The sequence below is a fragment of the Corvus brachyrhynchos genome, unplaced genomic scaffold, assembly GCF_000691975.1.
Source record: "Corvus brachyrhynchos isolate BGI_N302 unplaced genomic scaffold, ASM69197v1 scaffold162, whole genome shotgun sequence".
NCBI classification, from domain to species: domain Eukaryota; kingdom Metazoa; phylum Chordata; class Aves; order Passeriformes; family Corvidae; genus Corvus; species Corvus brachyrhynchos.
Window position 1 is genome coordinate 993,756 of NW_008236696.1, and position 25,355 is coordinate 1,019,110.

At 42.5% G+C, this 25,355-nt stretch overlaps 1 protein-coding gene across 1 annotated transcript in view; it reads left to right on the forward strand.

The window, feature by feature from the left end:
• Window positions 1-982: 982 nt before the first annotated feature.
• The window catches only part of FNDC3B (fibronectin type III domain containing 3B), a 183,047-nt gene continuing 158,674 nt past the window's right edge, over window positions 983-25,355 (forward strand). Inside the window, exon 1 of the mRNA XM_017726881.1 lies at window positions 983-1,216. The gene's annotated coding sequence lies outside the window, so the exon portion shown is untranslated. The remainder of the gene's footprint in view (window positions 1,217-25,355) is intronic.

The following is a 25,355-nucleotide window of genomic DNA, read 5'->3' on the forward strand; positions in this document are numbered from 1 at the left end:
GGTGTGTGCGGGGCGCCTGCCCGCGGCGCCCTCCGAGCCGCGCCCCGCTCCGCAGCCCCGCTGCCCGGCCGAGGGTGCGGGCAGGTGGAGGAACCGGGGGCTCCTCCGCCTCCAGAACGTCGGGATCCAGAGGGCATGTTGGAGAAAAAGCTGGAGAAAGGCGCGACCGTCTTCTCTCGGCCCCGTCCTCCCCGCCCGGCTCCTGGCAGAGGCGGCTTGGGGAAGGAAAGCCCTGGAAACTTTTTATTTTTGCTTGCCAGACACCTTTTTAAAATGGCATGCGACCAGCAGACGGAGTGAAAAAAGAACAACTCTTTTTAAAAGCTTAACCTCTCTTAGGTTAAGACCACAGCTGCATCCCCCCCTTCCCCGGTTCTCAGAAATGTTCTATTTAAATAAGGTTTTGGCGGAGGTAGTGCGGCTTGGAGTTAAATGTAACGAACCATTTATCCCATCTATATTTGTAGAATACAAGGCGCGGGGCAAGCCTGCCTCTCTCCATATTAGTAATTTTGTATTTCATTTGCATTTCTTTGTGTCCTTTGAGTATCTAAAAGTACTGGCCTTAAAGGGGTAGTTACCCCATCACGGAGGGGGGAGCTGAGATGGGGAGAGATTGCAGTTTCTTGTTGGTCTTCTTTTTTTATTTTGGATTTTTAAAAAATTTGTTATTTGAACTCTGTGCTGGATCAGTGAGAACAGGATTCACGTATCCCAGTTCCCTGTGCCCTAACCACAGCTGCTCTATCCCTTAACCGCTTACCCTGCAGAACACAGGGCTCAGCCAGTATGTTCCTGAAAGGTGCCAAACCAGTCTAACTCGAGTTTAATAATGTGCTAGGTAATGGGGTTTCAAACTTCCACAGGTTTTTAAGTGTAGAACACTATTTCTCAACGTTTTTTTTTTTTTTTTGCAGCAGAGCTTGCTTAAAAAAGGTTGAGAGTGCCAGGCCTGGCAGTGCCTCAGTGCCTGTAACTGGTCTGGGTCTGCGCTTTGTTCTGATGGGGAGCGGCTGGTCTGGACACGGATGACACAATGTGTGCTTGGCTGCAAATCCAGATAAAGGCATTGCTTCCATAAACCTCAGGAATGGGCCACGGGCTGCCTCCTGAGTGGAAGCATCTTGCTCGTCTCGCCGTGTCCAGCGCCGGTCTGGCCCACCTACCGCCCGTGTGTCTTTTTCAGCAGTCGGAGAATAAGCTGCCGGTGCTACCAGTAAGAAAATGATTCTTGGCCGTGTTCCCGGGGTCATTTCGGGTCTCGAACAGAAGCGGTCTGTTAGTGCTTTTCTCTTAATCTTCAGCACTCTTGTGGTTCCTTCTTGTTAGTTTCAAAGCTGTTGTGATTTGTGGTTGTATTGGGACCCTGCTGTGGCAGAAACGTCTGCTGCCCCAGAAGTATCGTGTATTGTTCTTCCCCGTTCAGTATCTTTTAGCTGCTGTGCTTATAATGTAGCTCAGAGATGAGTCTGTGTGGAAGGTGATATATTTTAACTTTTTTTTTTTTTTAATTTTAGGCCTTTGGGACTCATCTGGTTTGGGTTTGAGGTCACTGCTGGGACAGCAGTGAGAGGTTTTTTTCATACTGTTAGCCTATAGTTGGCCAAAGGATAAGAAATGAAGGTAGTTGGCAGCCAAAATAAGCTGATATTCTGCTATAGCCAAGAAGCTCAGAGCTGTAACTCTGTACTGCAAGTATTTTATCTTTAGTGTCAGAAGAGTTTGTAACTTCCAATCTGAAATCTGTTTATCCTGGCACTTTTTTTTCCTACGTGTAGTATTTAGGGAACTGAAAGAAGATTTCTCCATTATACCTCTTTCTTAGCAGAGAATTTGGGTTTTTTTCTCCTCACTTTATAGTGTCCTTTATGTCTTCTGAGAAAGAGAAGCAGTTGAGGGCAGTCAAATTTACGCAGTTCATAAATCTGTGCAATATACACAGACCATGCAGCAAACTTCTGCATGTGTGTGGTTATATTCATGAACTTTCTAATAAGTATAATTGACTTTTTCCCTCAAAAATGTAGGTTGTCAGAACCAACATTTACAGTATGAGTAAATATTTGTAGCGTGGGGCTCTTAATTCCTACTAAATACATATAATTAAATAAAAGGCCCAGAGCCCAAACATACCTGAATAAAACAAATGACTCTCTACAGTGCTTTTCTCTTCACTGTAGTCTGCCACTTCCCTCCAAAGAAAAGACACGAGGGAAGATGGAGTGACCTCTTTGGAGCGCCTGGAGTGTCAGTTTGGGACACACTGGGAGAGCATCCCATCATTCCACCAAGGAAGTGGCTAATGAGTGTTGAAGTCTGGAAATAGTGTCCCAGTGCACTGGCATTGTTTTGAGCAACATGCCACAAGTTATCGAAGTCCCATTTGTTTGCAGTAGCCTTTAGTGTCCAGCAAATAAAATAAATAGCAGAAGAAGCCAGCAGAGCCCTGTGTAAATCCCAGCTGTGCAAAATACCGGCGAGGCAAAGAGTTTCTCAAGCGTTGCCCAAAGAGGATTTGTGCCTCAGTGATTGTCTCTGCACTGCTGTGTGGTGGAGGATCCTTTAGAAACAGCAATATCAAAACTCGTGTTGTCTACGGCCAAGGTTTAGTGTCCCTGTGTGATCCGTCCCTGGAGATGGAAGGTATGTAGGAAGAGGGAAGTTCTTCAAACAAGGCAGTGGAAATAGGAGCCGCTGGATATGCAAGCCATCTACAGGCAGGAATGTTGGTGTGTCAGCGAGCAGATAACTCCAAATAGCTTCCAGTGGGGATGTGGTGGTTGGTGTTTTTATCAGTTTATTCTAAGCACCTCTTTGCAAAATTAAAGTTGGAAGCCTGCTCGCTGTTCGATTCCAGACAGCTAGGAAAAAATAAAAAAGCACAAACTAATTAAACGTGATTTATCATGGAATTTGCAACAGTGTTGGAGAGATGAGTTGCCTTTCAGAAATGGTGCTGTGGATGTTAAATCTGTGTTCTGCTCTGGATGAAAAATGATGGTGCTGTTGAGCAACTACATAAGAAAAATGTCATCTGTGTTAAAGTCTGTTCTTGAACAGGTATATTCCCTGGAGGTCCCAGGTAGTGCAGCTTTGAGTAAATCTTTGTGGTGCTTTTAATTGGGAAAAGGATGGGTTTCCTTGAGCTTAGAGGTTAAAATGTAGGGCTTCTCCAGTGACATGCTCTCTGCGTTTGATCTGAGGAATTCTTTGTTTACAAGTAAATTGTGGTGTTTGTTAGCAGATAACAGACAAAAAGCCAGCTGCATAAAAAACATTCTCTATTTGTTTTTCTAGTGGTGACAGTTTATAATGGTGATATACTGAAAATTGCCATGTGGGTACTCTGCTTAGTAAACTGCAGCTATGTATAGTGTTAGTTTTGTAATATGAAGCAACAAACAATTCCTAAGTAATTAAATATGTAATTTATAATTTTTTTTGAAGAGAACAAAACTGCAGCTGTTACTGATATGTGGCATTTGCTTATTCTGGCATCTGCTCCTTCTTCTAGAAGGTACTCAGTGCATTGACAAGATGGATTCAGGAGAGAAGTTTCTGCTGTTGTGTTTTGGTTTATCTTGTTATTTGTTAGATTTAGAATAACTGAAAGCGAGCACTTGAATTCTCTGGAGATGAAGGTGATAAGCCTGTATGATTTTTCTGTGTTGACTTAGTGTATGGCAATTCTGTGGCAGCAATGCAAATACCTTAAAACATGCTTTTACATCCTGGTCTCTTATCATTGCTTTAGTCGTAATTATGGACATTCCTATTATTAGGTCCTTGCAAAGGACTCTCATAATAGAATGTGTGAATACATGTATTTAAACATATACTTCATGTTTTCAGGAATGTTTTGAAAAGAATGCTTTGAAAAGAGAGAAATTACTTTCAGGAGGTTAATAAAAACTTCAATAAACAACAATTTTAGATGACCCTTGCCACCCTCAGAGATGCTTGGGATGATGTGTACAGATTTCCCCATGCTTTTAATCTAAACTACCAAAATCAATGTGTTCTGCTTAGTTTGTAGATTCTCTGGGCCTCTGTGCAGCTGTGTCAATTTTACACAGTTGCTCCCTGTTCTCCATTCACCCACTAATAAAATGCCAATGTTTATAACCTAAATCCCAGTGTTATCTTTTGCCCCAAATATTGCCACACAATTCTTTAGTCAAGCCCAATGCTGTAGTGAAGTAAGATGGTGTGATTATTTTGGACTATCTTGATAGCACAAACAGCATGGGAGTAGAGAGTTGTCCCGATTTGTTTCACGATGACCTTACCATTTTCCTTTAGTGTATGATTAGTTAGCTGAAGGAATTCATTCTCCTTTTTAACTTGCCTTTGTTGTAGAAGTATGTCCTTGCTCAGTGGCAGTTCACGTGACATAAGTGACCTTATGCTTGCAGACACTTGAGCTGATCCGGGTGTGTTACTCAGTGTTACGCATTGCTCTGCTCCTTGTTTGTTTATTGATGCGGAATAATGCTGCAGACGAAAAAAATGATGACAGCATTTGTGGATAATGAGAGCACTGAGTGGGTTTCCTTCTGGTCAGCCTCTTATTTTTTGTGGATTCACGTGATGCCAACTCATAGAAGAGGAAAAAATTGCTTTCAGTGTCTTGTTACTAGCGAATGGCAAGCAGAAGCATCACTTCGTTAGAATAAATTAACAGAGCACAAGAGACCAAGTTGGAACTGCAGAGCTTGTGGACTATTTTGGGTCTATAATGCCCAAATAGTTGGGTTTTCTGTCTCTAAGCACTGGTAGAAGTGGTGAGTTTGAAAAGCAAAGGCACAGCTTGGGCTTGACTGACTCCAGGAAGGGTGTTGCTTTGCTGGAGGACTCAGTATTTTGTCTTTCGTACAGTGTTAAAGTATCAGGAATAATGGCTTAGGTTGAAGTAGGAAAAATTCCTCCTTTTGTGACAAGATAAGGCAAATTGGGATATACCATGTACATGATTGTTCTAGATGTATTTGAACTGGATGCAAGTCTGGGACCCGGTTGCATACGTGCCTGCATACGTGTGTGTTCTGTTCTTGTAGCAGATGGTAATTGGTGTTTGGCTTTGAGGAGTGTGTTTGGCTTGAACCGTTAAAATGTTGGTCTTGTTCTCCCCAGTTCTTACTTCACTTTGCTTAGCACATATTAATATCCTGTTCTTTTGTGCCACTCTGAAGCTCTGAGGAAATGATTTTATAGTCTTGTTAGGAGATATATTTTTATTAACTGTATTAAAAATTGAAAAAAGGGGCTAAAAATAAGCTGTAGTTTTTTCCCAAAACATTATTATTGTTGTTCCTCTGTTACACATTCTTGGAACTGTGGCTACCTTGGAAGCCATGGCTTTTAAGGTGAGGAATTTGTTCCTATTTGGTTGCACTGTCTGAAGGATGACAACACGTTTCTTGAGGGCTGATTTCCACTGAGTCATCCCCCGAGCAGGGCAGAGGGACATTCAGCTGCTATCACATCTTTTGCTTTGGCAGGTAAACTAGGAAATTTGTTTTCAAAGCCTGCCTTGGGGAGGAGAGAGCAACAAGTCTTTATTTTTGAATGCTGGGAGTGTTAGAAGCTGTGGTGGCTCAAAGAAAAGCAAATAAAGAAAACAACTGTTTCTTACTCTGGATTTTTATGGAATTGGCTTCTGCTTTAGTGAGGTTTGTTTTTTTTTAACTCTGAGCTCTTCTGCTTTTTTCAGTGTCCCACTTGCCCATCCTTTCTTTAATGCACTTATTCATTAGCCACAGGTGATTTCTGATACTACAATAGGGTTTTCCTTTTAATTATCTCTCTGTATGATTTATGTTCTGTTGGTTGCACAGCTGTTAAAGGTGATCCTCAGCCATGCAGTGAGGTTTCTTCTGCTCTCATGCTCCATGCTGTGGGGCTCGGGGTGCAGCATTTGGTCACAGGAGCAGTGTGCCTCCTGAGCAACCCATCTGACAATCCATGTGTCTGGGGAGCTGAGCAACTAGAGACACAATACTTAATTTGGCACAATGGATGTTTGCTCTTCGCTGGCTTTTCTTGAATGCTTCAGATGTGGGCAAGGGAGGGGCAGCAGATCTGTGTTTGTGGAACACTGCCTTCCCTTCTGTCCTCTTCCCTTTGACTTCATGCTCTTGTTCATGCACTGGATGTGACGTGTGGCCCCTGCATGACTAAAAGTGCAGGTATGTGGACGTGGGGCTGCTGGCTGGGAGGAACGTGTCCATCCACATGTGCAGTGGGGTGTGCCCAGCGCTGCAGCCCAGGTGGCTGTGTCTTGGCTCTGAGGTGGGTAGAAATGACCCGGGAAGGCTGTGGTGTGTGGTCCCCACATGCTTCAGAAGAGTTGAAGTGGCCTGATCTGACAGGACCACAGGTGCTGCTTCTTGAGTCATAGGTTGAGGCATTGTTGATGGTATGGGTCCCAGCCAGCTATACAAGAAGGGAAAATCCATCTTCAAAAGCTGCTTCTGAGGAACAGGTCAGAAGTTTTCTGGCGTGGTTGGCAAGGATGTTCCTATAAGGAAGGAAATGAGAGGTTGGCAGTATATAGTGAGGTGGCCTCGTGGTTTGGCTGTCATGTGTAAGAGGTGACAGCGTTAGAAAGAGTTAAACTGCGCATGGTCTGTGGAGAGCTTAGGCCTGGAGAGTAACCCAGAAGCAGGATGAGCTGCAGAAGGTTGGTGGTGTTACGGAAAAGAGAAAGGGATGGCAAAAATTAAATCTAAATTCAGTATAAATCATAGTTAATTGGTGCTTCACTATGTCTGTGGTGATGTCTGAACATGTTGTCTCCTCTTAAATGAGTGACCTTATGTGGCTTGGAGGAGCAGAGAAAATGCCACAGTGTCACAAATAATCCCCTGTAGAAACTGTGGAGTTAAAACACTTAAGATTCTGGATCAGTGCAAATGACTTGATAGCCAAAAGACTGACCCCTGCTCTCTTTGTGCACTGTGACCCTGCAGGCTATCAGCGCTGCTCTAAAAAGTTCAACTTCCTTTTGTACTTGTAGGAAATGTATGTTGGATGTTTTGAGGATAAAGGGTTAATTTTATGACAATTCAAGGTATATGCTGATATGTTCATAAGTCAACTTGTTTGACAGTCATTTTCTCACTGTTCTCTAATCAGAAGTTTGTTACTTAGACTGCTGCAGATTCTTTCCTGGTCTCTGATTATCAAACACCCAGAACACGCAGAAGTGAAGCCTGATTTTCTGATGATTCTGTGTTTTGCTTACATGCAAGCAGGTAGTTCATTCCCATGGCGTCTCCTTATGTTACTATTTGTATGTTGTCCTTTTGGTTTATCTGTTGTAAAACTAAATTACATTTTAGTTCAGCAGCACCTCAAAACAACAACAGAAGTCAACAAACAGAAACCTTAAAGGACCAAACCAAAACGACTTGGTATTTCACATTGTGGTTAACTTGGTGAGGTAATAATGTCATGTTCAGAAGTAAGAAGTATCCTGTGGATTTCACCAGAGACCCAGGTAGTGTCTTACTGGATGATTTTTGTGGTGTACTTGGTAGCATTAAGCTGTTCCTACCATGCCAGGAAGTTAAAATGCCATAAATAGGAAGCAGCATAAGGTTCATTGAGAATTTTAGTACTAGGTCATAGCACCAGTTTTGCTTCATGAAGGTCTAGGGTCACACTCTTACACACTTGGCACTGAACATGCAGGTTACATTATTCATAGCTGACCATAACCAATGCATGAGAAATCTTATGGCTAAAGAGGAATGCTGAGATTTTTCAACAAAGGAAAAGTTCTGCAGAGTTTGACATGGAGAAAAGTGACTGAAAGGATAGATTTAAATTAGATTCTAGGAATAAATTTTTACTGTGAGGGTGGTGAGACTGGCACTGGTTGCCCAGAGAGGCTGTGACTGCCCTATCCCTGGAAGTGTTCAAGGCCAGGTTGGATGGGGCTTGGAGCAGCCTGGGGTAGTGGAAGGTGTTGCTGCCCATGGCAGGGCGGTTGGAACTACATGATCTTTATGGTGCCTTTCAACCCAAACCATTTCATGAGTCTATGATCTGAGCCTTAATCCTTGTTTCTTGTGTGTCAGCTGGTGGCAAAATTAACTTGTTTAATTCTGCTCTGCACATGTTTATTTTTTGCAACTCCATATGCTGCTCTAACAGATCTTTATTATTGCTTGTTAAGTTCAGTGGTGCTTTTAGTGACTGCACAAAACATAAACATCCTCTGTGACTTCGTTAGACATACAGTGCAAACTTTTTGTTGACTTGAAGGCTGTTCCTTGGGTCAGTGAGCACTGCAAGGAGCAGTCAGGGCACTGTATGCCCACAACTGCGAGGATATGTGAAACAGAAAAGAATTGTCTTGTTACCTAATTTAAGTCTTCTCTCTGCAAGCTCTTGTGTGTGTGGTGTTTTATCTTTACCCTTTCCCCTCTAGGTTAACAGGGCTGGACGTGCTTGTCCAGCTGTTCCAGCTGCCTTGTTCAGTGGGCAGGAAATGGTGATGTGGTGGAAATTAGGCAATTCTGCTGTGTGCAACCAGAAGGGTCTCTGATCTCTTCCACAGCAGCTGCTTCTGGATAAAACACAAGAGTCAAGTCATTCAGATACTTCTGTAACCACAATCTGTGTAACGAACAAGGCAGCTACACTTGAATTTTGTATGCGTCTGAATAGGTTGCTTCAGTGGATGTGTGAGAGCTGCTATGTCGCTGGAAAGGCAATATTTGTAGATCTAAAACTCTGAAGTTAGACATCAACGGTTTCACTTCCTTTTGGCATTTTGGGATCATGCAGTCAAACAGGATGATATTATGCTCTAAAATGTTACTGTGAAAAGTTTTTTCAGTTTCTCAGACCTTCTAGACTATTCCAGTCCTGCCCTTCCTAGCACCTGAGTCCCTTCAGGTCTGTCTCAGTGAATCCTTATTTCTCTCTTTCCTTTTTTCTGTGTTAGATTTTTCTAGACTACCATGTATTGATTTCAGCGTGTCCTCAGTTGTTGGGTTAGTGCAAGGGGATGAAAGGGAGTGAAATGTGGGAATTGGGACGGAGAAAATACGGATACACGAAGACATGGAAAATAGTATTGACTGGATTAGTTTGCCAGTAGACCAAGTGTATTATTATTATTGGCCCTGCTGTAATTTAAGGTTCCGTGACGTTCTCTCAATGAAAATATAAGCAAATACAATAACACGCTCTTACGTGATTGAGTTCACTTGGACATTGATAACACCACCTTTGAGCAAATTTGATCCTGTCTGGTTACCAGCAGTGACGTGGTTCTGCTGCAGCTGTGGAGCTGTGGGCAGTGCTGGGTAGGGACGAGGTGCTGCTTTCTGGCTCCGTGTTAGCGACGTGGCAGCGGGAGATCTGTCCTTTCATTTCGGGAGGGAAAAGCAAAGCCTTGGCCTGGTGCCTGGACTAACCTCACATGGCAAGCAGAGGATTTGTATTTGAGTTAGAAAGTAAATGGGGATGGCAGATTAGATCTGCCAACTTCCCTCCTCTTCTGTCTTCGGAAGAGTTATTTTCCATTAATTATAGATACTTAAATTTTTATTTTTTTTTTTAAGTGTCCTGGCTCTGTAGAGCAAGTGAGTTGTAGCTGTGATCTGCTGGTTCCCTGAAGGACCCAGGATGACTGGCTGGGCAGGAGATTTCTCTCTGCTCAGGCAGGGGTGCAGTGAGGTTTTGCCTGTGCTCCCTGCCAGGGCTCTTCCTCCTCCTGGTCCTACTGCCTGACAAGTGCAAGGCAATTTGAGGGAGCTGTATGCAAGTTGATGTGATTCAAATGAAGAAAACTTTCCCTTAAAAATTTCGAAGGTTTGACTGGTTCTTTAGTGAGTATTTTATGTTGGCTACATACTGTATAAAGTATCACTGATTTAGTATTTTTGCATAGCCCTGCTTTTCTCAGAAAACGTTTTGCAATATTCAACTTGTGCATTTATGAAAGGATTTGGCAGATGGAAAAGGGAAGCAACAACTCTTCTCTCGTCATACACAAATACACAGTTGGAAGGAAGAAACAGATAAATACCATTTTTATCTATTCTGGTATATTAGACAAAGGTTTTCTTTGTTTTTCTGCCAACATCAGCTCTTCCTGACCTTTGTGATCAACATTAGCACTGAAGTTTCTTAAAGCAGATATGGAGACTTTGTTGTGCAACTGTTCAGCCAGAGTGTGAACGTGCTGTGATAGTGGTTATACAGCCATGAAGAAAGGTACCCACCCAAGGGGGGAATCTTACTTTGCTTTTAATAGAGATAGGAAGGGAGATTAACACTATTTTGCAAGTCCTTCTGGGATTTGTTTTGGAAAATGTATGCATTCTGATCACCTATATTAGTGAAAGGTGGGTAAATTTGAAATGGTAGAGTTACAGGCAAGGGTTACAAGCATGACTGGAAGTGTAGAAAGCCTTTCTCGTAAGATGAGATGGAGAAATGTTTAACAGGAAAGAAGTTCCAATGAACTTTACTATCTCTAAATCCATCAGAGGTAAACACTGAAGGCATACAGGACTGTTTAAGCCAAAAGCCGGTGTTGGCAGATGAACGTGTGGATGCAAGATGTCAGTAAATAAAAACTTCTTTAGAATTTGATCAAACAGCTTAGTCCAAACCCAGTCCAGCTATCTAAACAGGAGCCAACTTATGGCAAGCAGGAAGACCTAAGTAATTTTAATGTACAGGGCTTAATGCAAGGCTGTTAAAAGAATATGTGGCTGTGGTATTCCCAGATATGAATAAAGAGTGTACAAGTGGCAAACTGGTTTCAAGGAAGTGGGAGAACAGAGAACCTGGAATATAGTCTGATGAAAGTACTGTGGGCATTCATTGCAGCTGCAAAATTTATAAATCTAATCCTTATTTTTTTAATGAACTGGCATAATAATAAAAATACTTTTTTTCAAATCTGCTTGCACCTGAAGTTATATATGTGCAGAGCTGTACAATACTGGTGGTGCAACTTCAATATGGCTGGAATCCTGGTGGAATTTCACTTTGTGTCCTGTTACTTCTATTGGTAGAAGGTCCTGATGTAACATAATTCCAGGAAAGGAGATGGGCAGCTTTCAAAGAGCTTTGAACATCAGGTCAGACAGTAAAGGTGCTTTCCCAAAGTGGTGGATCACTTATCAAAGTGGAGAGATTTGTATCCAAAACTTTACCAATGATGATCTCTAGGAAAGAGTATATTAATTCCTTAGATAATCACAGGCTTCAAAGCAAAATCAGAATGCAAGATAAACTTTTGTTTGCACTTTGTCTTAGGAGGGGAAAAAAAAGTAAAAATGTCAGGGTTATACAAATGTGAATTTAAATACTTAAAAATCAAAATGTCTGAATTTGTTTGCTGATAGAAGATGGAAGCTATACCAAAATAAAAGGTAAGAGTCTTCTAAAAAACTGAAGTCAGTGAATAAATGTGCAGTGCCAAAATAGATGTACTTTCAGTGGTAAGGAAAGGAAAATCCAAATTTGGTCATCTGCAACTTCAGAAGTGGCTGTAAAACCAGCAAATTGCTTGTTCTGCTTGCACCATGACTCTGGAAAAGGAAAAATCAGCATGTAGAGAAGGTATTATCCACTTAATTGCTTGGTAGCTACGCTGAAATTGCTTTAATACTGACCTGTGGTGTTCCCTTTCCCAGCAGAAATGCTTTTGTGTCAGGCAGAAATTAATGTCTCTTTGGAGAGAGGAGGATGCAGTGACTCCTGCAGACTTTCATCTGAGCCTTTTCGTCCACAACAGAAGTCACAGGAACTTGTTGACAAAGCTGTTTTCTGTGATACAACTGAGGTTTTGTTTTGGGGTGGGGCTTTCTTTGTTTTGTTCTAAAGAGTCAGGTTTTACTTATATATATTATCAACACTCTCATTTAAGCTTGTGATGTGCTTTTTCCTGAGCTGCTTGGGGGGTGGGGGGAGTTGTTTTAATTGTCTTTATGCTAATGTAGAAGAACTGGGAGCTTGTTTCCATCCATCGGCGCTGGAAACTGAAACAAAAGCCAAGCAAACTTGCAGATGGTTGCAGATCCTGGATCCCAGCCACTGCCCGATGCTGCTCAGTCTGCCTGCCTCTGTCATTTGCTGCTTACAAAACACTGTGCTGGGCGTGTGAGTGTGGACTTTGCCTTCCCGGAGGACTTTGCCTTTGTCAGCAGCAGGAGGAGGAAGGTGCAGCCGTGTGCTGGGGCAGGAGCAGTCCCTGCGGGGTCCTCAGCCTTTGGCCAGGGCTCCTCGCCAGCGACGTAAGGATTGGCTTGGGAGTTCTCCAGGGTTATAAAACACCCAGCTGTTGAACTTTTAAAGTTGTGTGACTGGGCAGCTGGGATGGACTGGAGGGTGAGCTGTATTTGACGGAGGAACAATGGTTTCACAAGCGTGTACACGTACTCCCCTCACCCCCCTTCTGCGGCCATGGGTGTGCACTATCTGAAATCCTGTCGCTAATTAAAAATCACAATAAGCCAATGCACTTAAAAGTGGGTTTTGTTGGCTTTTTTTTTTTTTTTTTAATTTAAAACTGCTGTGACTGGGGAGTTAATGAAACAACTGGGAGCAGCATCTCGCATTGTGGCCACTTGCTCAGTCGTGGCTGAGTTGGTGCAAAGTGTGTTGGAGTCGATTTTTATTGTTCTAATGGGATTTCAGCCTACTGTGGCAAGGGAAAAGTTAACATAGGCAACAAGAACTAACTCAGCTTCCACGGGTGAAAATGCTGGTGGGAGGCCAGGAGCTGGCTGGAAGAACCTGGCTGGGAATGGGGCAGAGGGAGCATCCCTGAGGAGGTTGGTGGAGCCAGGAGCACAGCAGAAGTGATCAGTGGGGCTTTATTTAATGCTGGCTGGGTAGTATGGTTTAGTTTCAGTCTCACCCACAAACTGCTAAGCACATCCTGATTTAGGAAGGTCAGTGTGAAAAAGCTTGCAGTGTAAAGCTGTAGTTTTTAATGTGGACAGTCAAACAGATCCCGTGAAGTGATAATTAGTGTTACTGGTCAGGGCAGGCTGTCAATTTTAGTAGGAAATCATTAAATAAATACTGGTGAATAACCAGTATGCTGGTTCTTCTTCCCTTGGAAGAGACCAGAGCACTAACAGAGGTGATGTGTTTCATTATCCCCATTTTGCAGCTGAGAAAACAAGACACAGAGGTGAAAATACTGGAGATACTTTGTTTGGGTCTTGTTTCAGTTGAAGCTGGACTAGAAGTCTTATTGGTGGTCTGCACATGCCTGGGGATTTTTCTCCCCAGCACAGCTCTTGACAAGTGCCTGTGTGCAGTTCCTACCTCTGAAAGCCTCTCCCAGAGGAGGTTTCCTTGGCAAGCGGGCAATAACTACTTGCCTTCTGCTCAGCATATTATATTGTAGCTGTAGGAAGCCTTTGTGCAAGACTGACTTGCTGTTGGTAAGGGGGGGGCAAGAACAGTTCTCTTACAAATGCCAGCTAGATCTTTGCAAACTAATAAAATTGTCAGTAGGCAGTACAGCATACACCTGATTTAGTAAGGTTACCGTTCTTGTTTAGGAAGGGTATAGTTATCCTGGCTTACTTGTAATTTATATTCTGGTGAGCGCATATTTCATATTTCCATTTCCATAAGAGGAGGAAATACTGCTCACTTCCCCTGTCTGATTCCATCTACTTCAGTAGCTAATCTTTGGATTTTCATTTCTAATGTTGTGCCCAACTCTGATTTGCCTGGCTCCTGCTTCTGCTTGCTGGTTCTTACTGTTCTTTAACATCCAATCCTCGTTGGCCGTGGGACCATTATAAAAATACCAGCCCTTTGAGAGGGCTGATTCACACACGGTGTTATCAGCTCGCAGATTAACCTGTGGTCAGTTCGCTGGCCAGCTCTTAATACATTGGAGATATTTCATTTTGATTGTGCAGTGTGAACTCTTATCAGTGTTGCGTGGTACCAAGTCAAACACTGGCTAAAGAACACACACATGCTAACACAGCTATTTCTCCAACCAAAGGTGTAATCTCGGCCCAGAGCGCACTTGGAGTTGTTTGACAGGGCCTGTTTTATATAGAAGGACAATGCTGATTATGTTTCTATCTTTGAATTCTTTATCACTGGAATCCTTCATTGACTTTTGATTGTTTTATCTGAAAGCTGTGTCTTACTAATGGGATGTGATTGCACTGGGCAACCTGTTTCCCTCTCAGCTGCTGGTGCTGGGTTAGCACAGTCTCTCTCTGCTCTATCCCTCTGCATCAGTGTGTCCTGATGTTGGTCAGGCATTTCTTTAAAGGCTCGAATCAAAACTTAATTAAAAGTTTTCGGGGCTGACTTGCCCACTGGGGTAAGTCAACAATGTGATACAAGTGCATTTTGTGGCTCTTCCAAATACCAAATGGAAGAATTTGTTAAATTCTTTTCCCCTGCATCATTAGCCCTATTTTCACTTCTGTTTAGCAGTGGGGTTATTGCCACTTATTATCCTTAGTTTGTTTTAGCACACAGCTCATTTTCTGTTTTCTTGCAAGTCATGGTTATTTTTCTTTGACTTGCCTTGACTTTAGCCTTGGTTTCACTTACCAAATTTCTGTACTACTTTCACTATCTATTCTTAGCTTCCCTCTTTTACTCCTTTTTATGCTGCCTTATGTTTTTATTGTCTTTTTACCATGGCATCAGGCTAGGATTTTAGTTTAAGTTTCCTTCTTTCTCAAACAAGGGAATCATATTTTTTCAAGTTGTCTTTTCTGGAAAAACAAAGGAGCTTACAATTGTAGGTAAGTTTTTTCTCGTCTGTTTTTCCCGTCAATTCTCATCAGTTTTGGGAAATTAGCATTTGTTGTTCTAAACCTAAACTGCATGTCCTGACTCCAGTTAATCTCCCTCTAATAACATTTGATTGCTGTGGTGATTCGAAAGTTCTCATGGGATGATTCTGACTGGCTCTGTGAAGATGAAACTTGCAGCTGTTGGGTATTGAGTGCACAAAAGTCACAAGGATAATAAAACACTGAGTTTTTTTCACACATCTTATATAGGTTGTGTGTGTATGGTGCAGGAAGTTTTGTTTGCTCTTGAGCTATGTTTGCATTCCCTTTGTGGTGTAAATCAAATAATTCTCCAAGTACGTTGTTGTCAGTGAGGGAAGGAAATGGTTTCACAAGTGTTTGCCATACAGAACTTGGCAAAGCAATTCAAGTAGTTAAACATAATGATATTAAAAAAGGAGCTGCCGAGATCCAACTCCATGTACGTATCACTACATAAAGTACCACTGATGTACATCAGAGTGTGAGTTCATGGCCTGATGACATAGCCCTAAGTTGGTGCCGCTACTGAAAGGTCAGTCCTGCCTCCCACTCCCTTCATTCTTGCTTTGGCTCAGTGAGTCAAGCTCCCTGGGCTCCTCTGAAAGCCAGCCTTGAGTATGTCTCCCCTTGCTGCTGGGTGAGGGCCATCCTAGCACAGGCAGTGAGGGTCCATTGAGGTTCCCCCCGTACCTGAGTGGGGCACAGCATGTCCTGGGGCACCTCCTGTGCCTGCTGCCCCAGCGCGCTCCCCAGCAGGCAGGGACGTTCCTGCTGGGGTGGACTGCAGAGGGGAACCATCCTTGTTAAATGGACAGAAAGTGTATTGTGCTTTGCTTTTAGTACTTGTGCTGTTTGAAATCAGTGTCAGTGATTGTTCTCCCTGACTGCCAGTCTCGTTCCCTGAGCACCATCTCCCACACTGAAGGAGAAGGGTTAAGAGAAGTGCAAAAGTGCTACACGTGCAGTCTCGTGGCCTCCTCAGTGCTCTGCTGTGTGTGTGTGTGTGGGACAGCTTTCTCAGAGTTGTGTAATACTCCTTAGCAGGTGATGTGCCAGTTAAAAGAACCAGCTCAACTACCTGGTTTTCATTTAAATTACATGTTCTCCTTCAGTGTTCATTTTAGCTACCTGTCCCAATAACTAATTTTTCCGCCTTTGAAGCTGTCTGTGCTCTCGTTTCTCATGTTTGAAGAGATGGGCTTGCACATTGCCTGCATGAAAGGGCATCAAGAAAGATCTTCCCTTTTTCCTCGGAACAGCTTGAGGCGGAGATCTGTCTTTCTTTATATTTACTCACTGCAAAGCAGGTTGCACTGAGTAGCAGCCACTCAGCCTTGCTGTAACAGCGTGTGCAGCAAGAGCACGTGGACCCTGGGTCTGTAAAAAGGCTCTGCCATGGGCAGGGGTCCATCTTGGCTTCTCCCATGGACAGAGGGCATCCCTGGCAGCCCCCACGACCTGCGTCTCCTGCGTTGTTTGAATTCTGCATTTACTCTGTGTGGTAAGAATATCTCCTAATTACTCACTGCTAAAACTTGGTGTTTAATAGCTACTTAGAGGGAGAACTTGGATGGGAAGAAAGAGTTTATAGATAAAAGTTGGTCATTGCTTGTTAATTAAAGTCTGTCTTTTCTCAGGGATAATTACTGCAGCATTGGCAAGAGGGAAACAAAAGTTCAGACAGAACACAGCTGAGCTGTAATCTGCTTATGTTAGAGCCTGAAATAGCAGAGGGTGTGTTTGACTTGAAGTGCTTGTCCGTGGATCTTTTACTCCTGTCCTTGTGGGGGAAGGGATAGCGAGCTTTGAAGTGCAGGCACAACTCTGATGCTGAAATACCAAGGTATGAATGAATAACAGAAAGGTAACAGGTACCTTGGAGGTAGAGGTGTGTGTTGGATTCCAGGTGGTGTAAACAACTACAAGGTTATTAACATCATTCATATGCTGGTTGGAAATCTCAGCTACTAGGATGCATCAAAAAAAAAAAAAAAAGGCATGCTGAGATATGGAACAATAATTAATGAGATCTGTTTGGTTTTTTCACCCGAAAATGTAGCCCTGGGGTCGTGTTTCCCTATGTGTGTGTGTATATAGAGGGCTGCCCTTACAGCAGTGGGCTTGAATTGAGTTCAGCTGGGGTACACAGGGTCACCTACACCGGGCTGCTTTGCCCTCACTGTTGCTCCTCACTCACGTCCCGGGAGAGTTGGCAGTGGGCTTTGTCTGCCCAAGGCTGGCTGAAGGATTTCAGTGTAGGCATGAGAGAGAGCTGGGATGCCAGACTGCAGATGGGAAGGTCTGTGTAATGCAGAAGGAATTCCAAGCATCTTTTTGGTTAATTCTGTTTTTTAGAGGACTGTTAATGTGGCTTGATGGGAACTTGCATGTTGAGTGCAGCTTAAGGCTTCTTGAGTATTTCCATAAATGGTTTTCTAAAGTCTTCCTTAAAATCTCTTTGAATTGACAATTACTGTACATAAGACAATTCAAAAAAGCCTAATCTTTTTACCTTTGTTATGTTCATGAAACTATTGATAATACCTTGGCAAATACTCTGACATTTAATCTATTTTACTCCTAGTGAAAAAGAGCCCTGAGCACATCTGACTCAATTAAATCCATGCATTCCTACTCAAGGACTGAATTTTACTGGACTTAGTATACTGTACTGAAAATGCCTTATTTTTTATAACAATTGCTTTGATTTTACAGGGAAAGACATATTTCCATTGTATTTTTAAATGCTACAGCATTTCTCTGCAGAATGTGCCGGTGCTATTTCCAGGACACCTGGAAGGATTTGGGATGCTGGGTGTTGTTACTGAAGTAGTGATGGTGATGTAGAATTAAAAAGAAAACAACTGAAGTCAGCTTATCAGAAATAAACTTCAGAAATGTTCATTATATTTGGCACTTAGTGTCTATGAAACTGAATTTGGAAAAATGTCTGAGGGGACTTAATATCCTCTGAAATGCTCCATTACCTTGTTTGTTTCCCTCACCTTCTTACACAGGCTTGTTTTCTGTAGTGGTTGTTCAGGTTAGAACAAAAATGGGAATTTGACAAGCATGTAGGTGGCCTTTTCTCTGATGCATATCAGCAGAGCTTCATTGTTTTCAAGATATTTATCCCTAAAACACTTAAGTTTTTAAGCTGTTAAAATTGTCAGTGATCTGATCAGCTTCGATGGCTTGTGTTTAGATTGTGCATTCATGACTGATACTGTCAGTGTTGGAGAGTGTTTGAATGGCAAAGAAATGCAATAATGGGGATGAATGTTTTTGAAAGAAATTATCCCCTGAGGAATTATTACCTGTCCAGTTTCTCAAGAGGCTTAATGATTTTGCAGATTGAGATGCTGCTGTGAGAATAAGTGCTGAGTATACAGGGGGTATTTTATGGATATTGCAGAAAACCTCAAAAAGCCTCCTTTTCTTGATGTAATGTCTTTAAATGAATTGTGTTGCATAAAATTGTCTTGAAGGAGGCTTTGAATCGTGTGAATTCGGTTTGTCATTTAACTGCAATGGACTGACAAGATCTCCGTGAAACTCACTAGAAAGACTTTAACCATTTTGTTAGTTTCTTAACTTTTTCTTCTCAGTTTTATTTTTATTTTGTATATGTGTAGTTAGATTGTTGGGATTAAATTAGCAAGTGGTATGTTTTTTTATAGGTCTGTAGTGTTGTACACTTGAACTGATGATACATAATTAGACACTTCATTTTGCTTCCATTCGACATCTTTTAGCTAATTAGTTACTTGGGTTGCTTTATTTTGCATGACGTTGTTTTCAGTTGATTAAGTACACTTCTCTAAGGGTACAGAATTAGGAACATACTAATTGCACAACAATTTTGGCGTGTGTAGATTGCCTCAGTGTCACCTAAGGACAAAGATTTCTCTGCTTACATTGCTGGCTCTATTCTCTTCGTGCCCTGTGGGCAGATGTGTCAGAGCAGACACTGCTCTCCAAATTCCCTTCCTCACTCCTGCAGTCTAGTCAGAGCTTGTTGGCAGTGTCTACTGTAGGTTCTCGCCCTTGGAAATGTCTTGATTTCGGCTTTTGAGTGTTCAGACCCACTAGTTTGTTGAGGTTTGATGAGTTTGGAGTGTTGGTGGTGGGACAGAAAGGCGGTCGCAAATCAGAGACCCAAAGGTGTTGTGTATTATGCCTGGAGAAACCAGCAAGTTTCACCTGGGAGCTGTCATGAGGTGGATGGGCAGTTCTGATGCTGTCTGCTGGCTGGAGTAAATTTTGATTGTGGGCATTTCTGGGACTATAAAATATTTGAGCACAATATTTCTAGAAGCAAGTTTCCCCCAGGCATTGAATGTTCCAGAATAAACATGACTTTATTATAAAGTGCTTGCTCTGTGCTTGTGAGCAGATCAAGACGTCCTTTTTTTGCATTTTACTTTGAACATCAGTTATTGATGTGAGGCACCAAGTAGACTCTAACCTGTGCCAGCTAACAAGGGGAAGCCAACAGAAATGAGAAACACTACAATTATACTTTTGTTGCTGCAGTGCTGACTGAAGCCTGAGTGTGTCCAAGCATGTGGTGTTCAGACAAGATACATATTTCTCTCTGTGGAACTGCTTTTCAAAGGGAATGCTTGCTCTTATGAAAACTGGGTCCATGGCCATAGTGGAGTACATATCTTTAGGTATGCTCTGCCACAAGAGGATATGCAGGTGGTGTGAAAGTCATGATGTCTCTCTTCTACCCCATGTAGCCATTTAAAACTTTTAACTGTGTGTTCATATTTGGTCTCAGTTAATCAAATCCTCTTGAATATGCTTACAGCTGTTTGTTGGTGTCAAGGTGCTTAGTGGGCAGTGTTGCTGGATGCTGTGGTGGTCGTTGGGTGTGGAGTTGAACATTGCGCTAAGAGTGGGAGAGCACTTCCATGTCCATGTGCTGACACAAGGGCCAGTGCACAGGGCCCTTACCTTGGAATGGGTCTCCTGTACCCATGAACTTGTCAGATGTTGCAAGTGTAATTAATTGGAATGAGAATATCCTTTGGCTAAGGCCATCATTTTTGGCACACTAAAAATGGCAGCTGGTTTTATTTTGAGGTCTTCTACAGGAGCATTAGCCCCTTGTTGTCTCCAGTAAAACCACAGTGATTCGGTGTTCTTGTAAAGAAAAGGTATTTAAATAGAGACTAGTGAAGATGTAAAGAGTAAGCATTTTTTTATTACTGAGGCTAGATTTGGGTGCCTGTTAAAAGAATAAGTGGCACTTAAAAACCTTTAGAGAAATGTTTTAAAAAGGTCCAAATGTCATGGCTGCAGTTTTGTGCTGTCAGAGTTAGTGCTTTTCTTTCTTGAAATGCTTTCTTTTTTTTTCATGTGGAACAGATGCCCTCATTCCAGAGGTGGCAGCCTTGGCTCTTCCTCAACTGCTCCTTTACATTTAGATTTGGATGTTGCCTGTTCTCCTCATAGGAAGAGACAGCAAGCTACTGAGGTGTCAGAGTGCCTTAAAGGGATTGGATTCTGATTTTAATAGGAGTGATTGTTAAGATTTGTCTGCCTTTGGTTAAGAAGTGTAAGCTACTGACTACTGCAAAAGAGTTAGATGTGAATGGTCAACTCTGATATTGTTTCATGAGGCTTGAAGCTGGTCAAGCAGGGAAGAGTTGCACAGTGGGTGATGGTGTGACTATCCCCTGTATCTACATTGTAAAATTTAGGTGGCTTCATTAAAAGCTTGAGATTTCTGTACAGTTGTTGTTACTTGCAGAAGTCTAATTAACCATGCCTTTGTTTGGCTCCTAGCTGGTCTCATGGGGAGCCCATTTTAGGGGTGGGATGGGCACAGGAGCTGCTTGAAAACCTGTCCAACTCTTTTACAACAAGCTGTCCATTACCATAACTTCTGTCCCATTCCAGTGGGTGAACTGGCTCTGTAATGGGACAGCTGGTGGAGCTCCCCAGCATGAACTGGATCTGTGCTGCTCGTCCCCACTCCCCTCCTGCCTGTGCTGCTGGCAGCTGCCTGCCCCAACTGGGATCTGGCTCTGGAAGTGGGACAGGATGTTTGCTTTTGTGGAGTGCAGTCGTTGAGGAAATTAAACGAAGGGATCTCTGAAAGGGCAAGCCACCTACATCAGATTAGGCCATTAAGATGAGGGTTGTGGGCATACTTTAAAGCACCTTATCAGGAGAAGTTGGGGAGGATGTGCTCCTGATAGCCAGCGGTGCTTGGAAAGCTGTGTTGCGTCATCTCTTTGGACTGTGGAGATGGCTGGGGTTGAGTACACAGAAAAGGGGAAATCTTGAAGAAATCTGAAGGAGCTGGTTTATCCAAAGCTGTGAGGCTGCAATCCCAGGGGGATATGCAGGGGGAGGCCCTTCCTGGCCACCCGAAGGCGTTGCACACCGTCTCCCATGCCGGCAGCTGGCCGTGCAGTGACAGATCGGGAGGAATGCGCAGCATTTTATGTATCATAAAGCTGGATATCCTTTGCTCAGGATATTTCCTGTCCTCAAGAACTTATTTTTCAGCAGTATTATTGGCAGAAAATCCACAAAATGGAAGTGGGGGAGGGGAACTTGTACACTGCAGAAGAGAAGTTCCTAATTTTCCCATCTTAAGTGAAGAGATAAGCTTTGGAGAACAGAAAAATACACACCCCTTATGTAGCGGTAAACCACCAGCATGCCTAGCTGCATGTCGAATATTCAATGATTTTTATTTATTGCTGTCAACAGTGTACAGCAATTAACCACTAGTTTCTTATAAAAATGAGACTTTTGAACACTGTGATTAAAATGGCATTTAATTCCAAAGAGGGCTGAGCGTCGGGACAGGGGTAGCCAGAGCAAAGCTCTCCTGACTGACTTCCACCAGGCTCTGGTGCATGTTTTGCCTTTGCGTTCGTTAATGAATTAAAGCCTAAATCATAAAGCAGGATTTAATTGGTGATTTGTGATCTGGTTAATCCCACAGTGAAAGTAAAGTGCACTTAGCAGTGCTGCTGCTGCTCCCCCATTGACGGCGGGGCTGCCGCTGCCAGAGCAGCAGAGAAGTGCTTGTAGCTTCCTGCTAGGAAAATACCTTTGTGAGGCTGTTTGTATATGCTTCCTTCTGTAAACTTCAGATAGAATTCACTCGATGCCATGAATGTGGCTGCGTGTTCTGGGGTAGCTGTTGTGAACAAAGACCTTTGGCTATTAAATACAATGAGAATTTATTGTTTACCATTTATTTTCCTGTTTGTGTGTGTGTTTCTAGCAACAAGTATTTTCATAAAGGATTCATTTTCCTGTAAGTCTCTCAAACTTAGCAATATGTATTTGGCAATTCAGTAAAATTTGTGGGAGGAAGGCAGTGTAATGAAGAGGTGAGGCATTAGTGAAGTACCCTGTTCTTATCTTCCTTGTGCTTATAAAAAGAGAAAAGAATTTGGTAGGTGTGTGGCATTCTCAAGGTTTACAGCTGGAATTTGTTTTTGGAAACATGAAGATTATGGTTAAAATTAACCCATTTTCCCTGCATCCCCAGCACCCAAGAGAAGATTCAGTGAAAGAAGACTGAACTTTACATGCTGAGATTGCACTTTTTGAGGCTGGAGTAACGTGTTATAACAGAAATCCAAGCTGATGAGAACATTTTAGTCGTGATGCAAAAATGATCTGGGATCTTTGGTATGTGCCAGTGGCAGGAGCTGCGCTCCCCAGAACTCTGCTCTCTTGAGTGAGCGCGTGTAAGGCTCTGGCATGCAGGCGTGCTGGGAATCAGGGCTCAAGGATGCACTGTCAGCCCTCACAGGGTTTGGTAGCAGGTTAAATCCAGGAAAAAGAGAGGGAGAACTTGAGATTTTCCTCTTGACCACTTTAATAGTTCTTTGGACTTGCTTATTTCTGAACACGGCTTAAGCATTCCAAGGGTCTTAAGATAAATGAAGGTATTTATGCTATGTAGATGATGTGTATATGTGTGGGTATATGTACATACCTCATGACTTGTGTGGTGATAGCAAACCTCTGTGATTAGATGTGGGAAGAGTAGGACTCTGAATGAAGCCCACAGGAGATAAAATTGCCGAGGGAAGCTGCAAAAGTAGTTACCAGATTTATTGTATTGATGGAGAGTGGCCTGACACTGTTGTACTGAACAGAACCCACCTTGTTTTGGTTGGGGGGCCACTGGCATGCCTTGAGATGCTGCAGTTTGGAACCACGTCTATCCACCTGTTCTGCATGTTCATATCTTCTTGCCACTGATTAGGTTTCTTGAATTCATGTTTTAAAAAAAAAAAAATCTTTGTGACCTCTACCTTGTGTTTGACTATGTGTTATACTGAATTTAACAAAAATGTCTAGAACAAAGACTTTATCCTGATGTCTGGCATAGCTATTTACGTTTGGGATGGGGAGCTCACTTGCTGTAGTTCTACATTACCAGTTTGCCAGTGACTGAGTAACTTGATGACAAATGTAGATCCCTGTTACAGTATCGGTTACGGGTCTGACAGCTGGTGTATAATGTTTTACTGCACTACATTTTTTTTCCTATAGTGATTCTTCCTAGAGGGAATGGTGACTTGAGACTGAATCTCCAGTCTGTTAGCTGGTCTGAAAACCCTATTGGCTTACCAGCTAAGTATCTGTGATGTTAGATACCTCCATGTTTCTGCATGTTTCTTATCAGCTTTCTGTTAATCTTCAGGAATTCTTAATCCTTTTAAAACCCAGTGATGCTTCAGTAGTGATGCTGTAAGCAGAATGCAGTCAGGGATTGTACAATTGCTTTTTCTTTGTTTATTACTAGCCCAAGTACTGTCTCTACAGGTGGTAGGAGGCTCAATCCACTACTGTTTGTCATAAGAAGTAAATTACTAGTACCAAAGTGACTTTCCTTAATTTTCTCAATTCAAGAAGTGTTCAAAAAAAACCTTAAAGACTAATGTACCTTGACATGTTCTTAATAATAAACATGTTGTAATCTGCTCAATTTAGGTGAAAATGAATATCTCATCTGTTAGTTCAGACCAAGTACTCTTTTGAGATTTCTGTACCACTAATGTATATGCATGAGAAAGGGGAAAATCAGAGCATCTCTTCAGCTTCAGATTTAAAGACAAGTTGTAGCAGCTTGAGCTTCTGATGGAAATAATAATAAATCTTGTTCTGCACTTCCTTGAACAGAGAAGACACTGAGGGTAAAGTAGCTTGCAGTTGTGCTGAATTTCATGGTAATAACTTCTGAGTATTTAAAGCTGTAGTGGACAATGGTGATGACTTTCTGTAGAGCTGTAGCACTGACTTAAGATGTGTTGTGATCTCTGGCACCTGTGGGATGGTGAGGGGCAATCTGTGATTTAGATTATTCATAGCAGGGTTTGATGCAGCAATACCTGGGAACACAGAGCAGTATTAGAGAAAAATCTTATGGTTGAAGTTTCATCTGGGGTGATGGGAAAAAAAATAGTCCAAATTCATTAAGGATGAAGGAATTTCCTTAGTGAGCACTGGGAGGAGGATGAGCTGCTGGACAGCTGTTTGGTGTTGGGGGGTCTTCTGCACTCACTTCTGCTCATGTTCTCATCAGCAGGTTAAACCTCCTGAACACCCAGGCTGTTTTTCTGTACCACCCTGGAGTTGTGATTAGGGACTAGAGAGAGAAATGGGGGGAGGAATACGTTCATATGAAAGAGTGGGAGTGCTTTTTTTCCTGCACGGGTCTGTTACTACTGGGAATCTTTATTAAAATTGTTGCATGGACATGTCATCTTCCTCCCCTGCCCCAAGAGGAATATGCCATAGCGTAGGTAGAGAATAATATCAGTTTTACTTATTTTTTACACCAGGTATTAACATGTCAGATGATGACAAAGTGTCTTCCCCTTACAAGCTGGGGAACAATTGCAATCTGCTTGAATCTCTGGGACTTGTGAAGCCTTTAGCTGGGAGAACAACTGGTGTTAATGGATAGGTGTTTGTCACTGATTAACTGTGGACTGTACTGTTAAGGTGGGTATCTGTGTGGGCTCTGTGCTGCCAAGATGTGGCTGAACTGGGTCAGAATGTAAATATTAAAGAATGGAGATTGTGCCATAGTTTCAGTGATAGTGCCTGGGTGTTCCAGCTTACTCACACAAACCGAATGTGCCTCGGTAGAGCTCCCCTGGGAGTAAAATCTTGTCGGGTCATGTGCCAGGTAAAATTGAGAACAACTAAATTTGACTGGGAACCTTTTTTCTTGCTCAAGTCCTGTGCTAATGCAGCCAGAACCCTGCAGGCAAACTCCTGCATTTGCTGATATTCTGATGTTTCTGCCTTCACTGTCAAAGAAAAGCTGCTGTCAAGCCACACTGAATTTTTCAAATTTATTTATATTACATATATACTGTATTTGTATATTTGACCTAGACTCAGTGTAACATTCTTTGCTCCATCAGGATTTCTATGAATTTCTCTTGCAGTAGGCAAAGTGAGATGCATGGCCAGGAAAACCTGAAGGCTGTCAGGGCATGTGGTGGTAAAATGCTTTATGAAAGATGCTGTAGAAAAAAAAACTCCAGAGAATTA